The sequence below is a fragment of the Mauremys reevesii genome, linkage group 9, assembly GCF_016161935.1.
Source record: "Mauremys reevesii isolate NIE-2019 linkage group 9, ASM1616193v1, whole genome shotgun sequence".
Taxonomy (NCBI): domain Eukaryota; kingdom Metazoa; phylum Chordata; order Testudines; family Geoemydidae; genus Mauremys; species Mauremys reevesii.
The window spans coordinates 103,115,402-103,120,316 of record NC_052631.1 but is presented as its reverse complement, the minus strand read 5'-3'; positions in this window follow the sequence as shown (position 1 = coordinate 103,120,316).

The window sequence follows — 4,915 nt, the reverse complement described above, 5'->3', positions numbered from 1 at the left end:
TGAATGTGCACTGCCCAGGTGGTTTATGTAACACTTGACAATTGCATTGCCCTTAGAATCTGAAAGCATCCTTCCGCAGAGGCAGGAATTCCTTGCAGGCTAGACCCACTCTAGATAATTATGTGATGACTGGTCTCCTCCTGCTGAGGTCCAGAGATTATGAACTAATGCAGGTGAGGCCTCCATACTAGATGATCAGCAAAGAACAAAAAGAATCCTGACAATGGTATTGGTCCATTACTAGATAGAAATGGCAGAATTACCAACAGTAATGCAGAAAAGGCAGAGGTGTTCAATAAATATTTGTTCTGTATTTGGGAAAAACTGATGACTGTAGTCATACCATATAACACTAATTCTGTTCACTAGTATCTCTGGAGATTGTAAACAGAAAGTACTAAGGTTAGACATTTTTAAATCAGCAGGTCCAGATAACTTGCATCCAAGAGTTTTTAAAAGAGCTGAGAGGCTTGCTGGACTGTTAAAGTTCCAGAAGACTGGAAGAAAGCAAGTGTTATACCAATACAGCTCTACCTCAATATAACACTGTCTTCGGGAGCAAAAAAATCTTACCACATTATATCGAACTTGCTTTGATTCACCGGAGTGCGTGCACCCGAGCACTGCTTTACCGCATTATATCTGAACTTGTGTTATATCAGGTCACGTTATATCAAGGTAGAGGTGTATTTAAAAAGGATAAACTGAATGACCTAGGTAATTACAGATCTGTCAGCCTGACATCAAGATAATGGAACAGCTGATGCAGTACTCAATTAAGAAAGAAAGGAGGGTAAAATAATTAATGCAAATCAACATGGGTGTATGGAAAATAGATTCTGCCAAGCTAACTGGATTTTTTTAAAATGAGATTATAAATTTGGTTGATAAAAGTAGTAGTGTTGACATCATACATTTAAGACTTCTGTAGGGTGTTTAACTAGGTAACATTTTGACCAAAAAAGTAGAATGATATAAAATTAACACAGCACACACTAAATGGATTTAAAACTGGCTAACTGATAGGTCTCAAAATATAATTGGAAATGGGGAATCCTCATGAAGTGGGTGCTTCTAGGGGGGGTCTTGCCAGAATTGGTTCTTGGCCCAACACTATGTAACATTTTTTATTAATGACCTAGAAGAAAACAAAACCATCACCCATTTTGTAGATGACAAAAAACTGGGGGAGAAATGATAATTAATGAAGAGGACAAGTCACTGATTCACAGCAATCTGGATCACTTGGTAAACTGGGCACAAGCAAACAATATGCTTTTTAATATGACTAAATGCAACTGCATAGACCTAGGAACAAAGAATGTAACCCATACTTATAAAATGGGGAACTCTATCCTGGGAAGTAGTGATTGCAAACATTTTGGGGGTCATGGTGGATAACCAGCTGAACATGAGCTTACAGTGCAACCCTGTGGCCAAAAGAGCTAATGCCATCCTGGGATGCATACACAGAGTAATCTAGAGTAGAAGTTATTTTACTTCTGTATTTGAAACTGGTACAACTGCACATGCCTATCAAACATGTGGTATATCTGATCCAGTGAACTGTCCCAACTATGTGGGTGAAACCAGACAGCCACCACGCTCTGGAATGAACTCACACAGGAAATTGAAAAAAAAGACAAAACCATCACCACCTGCAGGTGAACACTTTTCACAAAGGTATCATTCTGTATCTGACGTATCAGTCCTCATCCTGAAAGGAAACCTACATAGCACTTTCAAAAGACAAGCCTGGGAGCTTAAATTTATTATTTAGCTAGACACTAAAAATCATGGATTGAACAGAGACACTGGATTTATGGCTTCTTACAACTTTCTGTAACTCATTAACCCACCCTCCTGCCCCTTTTGGTCCTATGACTGCAGAGGTGTTAATGGTCCAGTCTACCTTCAATGGTCCCTTACAATATGTGCTAACTACTTACGCTAAACAATCTCTTCCACCTTGCATTTCGTTGCTATGCTGGAAATACCTTTCTAAGACCTGAAGAACAGCTCTGTGTGGCTCAAAAGATTGTCTCTATCACACAGAGGCTTTATTTCAAAGCGCTGCAAAGCGCTGCCGCAGCGCGCGCGCGCGCCGCGCGCAGCGCTTGAAAAGCCAGCAGCAGTCAAAAAGGGAGAAAGCGCTCCCTGTCCTCGTCCCTCCCTGTGGGGGGGTGGGGGGGACAGGGGGAGCGCGCGGCCGCGCGCTGGGGCTTGGGGCACACACTGGGCGCTGGCGCCGCAGCATTTTGCAGCGCTGCAGAGGGTGTGTTTTCACACCCTGCTGCAGCGCTGCAAATTTGCAAGTGTAGCCAAGCCCAGAGAAGGTGGTCCAATAAAAGATATTGCTTCACCCAATTTGTCTAATCTCTCTCTACAACTGCATTGCATACTGGAATACTGTGTACAGTTCTGGTGTTCACAATTCAATAAAGATATTGATAAACTGGAGAGGGTTTAGAGAATAGCCATGAGAATGATTAAAAAGGATTAGAAAACATGCATTATAGTAATAGACTCAGGGAGCTCAGTCTACTTAGCTAAACAAAGAGAAGGTTAAGGAGTGACTTGATTACAGTCTATAAGTATCTGCATGGGGAACAAATATTTGATAATGGGCTTGTCAGTCTAGAAAGGAAAGATCTAACACAACCCAATAGCTGGAAGTTGAAGCCAGGCAAATTCAGACTGGAAATAAGGTGTACATTTTTGACAATGTCAGTAATTAATCACTGGAACAATTTACCAAGGGTGACAGTGGCTTCTCTATCATTAACAATTTTTAAATCAAGGTTGGATGTTTTTCTATAAGCTCTGGTCTTTGAATTATTTTGGGGAAGTTCTATGGCCTGTCTTATACAGGAAGTCAGACTAGATCATATTGGTCTCTTCTGGCCTTGGAATCTATGAATCTGCAAAGTCTGCAATTATGTATCTGCTAGTAATCTTGAAAAGTATGCTGTGTTCTTATGCACACAGGTTGAGTTTGGCTTGTCAGAAGCAAAAAAATCCTTCTCTAAAGTCCTGCTCCTTGGATGGCCTCTTAATAAAAGCCATTTCTTTCAGCATAAGTTAACAATGTAAGCCCAGCTGCAGCAACTCCAGCCACCATTCTCATTTTGAGCTGTCAGCAGGAGAGAGACCCCTAATGAAACAAAACTTCATCAGCATCCAGCATGAGCTCTGAAGTCATCCTGTCCTTAACATTCCACCTAATGCACAGCACCCTTGGAAATTATCCCACAACTGGTCTCTGCTGCTGTTTCTTCTCAGTGAAGTGCATAACAATCCCCCGTTACTGATTTTCCTGACAGTTCCCATGTCTGCTCCCCACCTTGCTTTAAAAGGAATTCAAATGAGAATAAAGCTATCTCAGAAAGAAACATACCACAGAGGAATTTTGGCTTCTAGTTGAGTAGCTGCCACTGGATGTATCCTTCTATCTCCACGACAGGGCTGGCTTGTGAGTAAGATGAACTTTGAGCAGTGCTACGTCCCCCTTTCCCTGCCATCCTCACACCCTGTTTTTGTTCCTGTACTCTTAGAAAAAGGTTAGCCAGTCTAGCCCTTATCTTACATTATTACTGTGGTGAAGGGAAAGGTCACAACAGCTGACTCCACTGCTTGAGCAGTCTGTTTTCCTAAGACATCTTTCTCCTGCTTCTGCAGTTCAGTAACAGGCAAACAAGCAGAGAAGCAGCATGGCACAAGTTATCAGATTCCCTAGGCATTTGATCTTGCCTTTGCACACACAATGTGAAGTTAGAAACTCTAGGTATTGCTCACACCACACGGTTCCTGTTTCAGCCCTATGCAGAGAGGTGGGACAGATCAGCTGTAACTAAGACACACGACCCTATTGTCCCATCAGTAGGGTGCAGAGGAAAGATTAGGCAGCTTTCCAGTCAATTCAACTACACAGCATTGCAGGACCTCAAATACCTACCAAGCCAAGGTAACCCAAGAGAAATCAGTGACAAAACTACTGCATCAGTTCAAATAAAAACATCTTAGCAGCACGATGTAGCTGCAGAACCCACTCTCTCTACTATGGTTAGAAACTGGAATTGTCATATTATATCTAGTCCAGTACCAGGTGTTTTGGAGAAAGGTGCAAGAAGCACTGCAATAATGGTTATGGAATAGCCTGAACCAGGAAAGGCTTCTTGATAGCCACCCCATTAATGGAGGTTGGTTTATACCCTGAAACAATATACCCTGGGAATTCTGTGATTAGTTAAGTAGGTTTATCATAATTTCAAGCTTCTACTTACTGAAGCAAAATCATTGCAAACAGTGTACTAGCACTTGAGACAATAACAGTTTCAATCTCCTACCCCCATTAGGGCTAGGCATTTGGAACTGTCCTGACAGCTCTGGCAAGTTACACATGGTCTCATGTTGCCCACTCACCTTCTCCCCCGCAAAAAGTATCCCTTGCTGAAGCAACCTGTTTGCTTCCCAGACAGCAAAACGGAGCAAAGAGCTTGAGACTTCAGGATACAGCATCTCAGAATACTCATATTTCTAGTTTCCACCACATCTTAACAAGAGAGAAAAAGCTTCTACTAGCTCTGTGTTGGAAGCAGGAATAGCAGTTCTGCTCTTCCTATTTCCACCTTACCAGAAGAGTCTGAAGAGATCGGAAAGGCACAAACTTCAGTGAATTCCCTGAGCATAGCCCCTGAAGTTGAGATTGGAAGGCTCCAACCAACTCAAAGTTCTACAAATAAAATGCCAACTATGCCAAGGATAATGCTGTTGGAGAACTCTCAAGGGTTAGACAGTTTCTGCACGTTGTGGATGAAGACAGCAATGCAATTTTGCTCCAGTGACTGCTCATGTGCCTCAGTCTGAATGTACCCAGAAGCTTTATTCAGGAACAGAAGAGACTGCACACAAGATA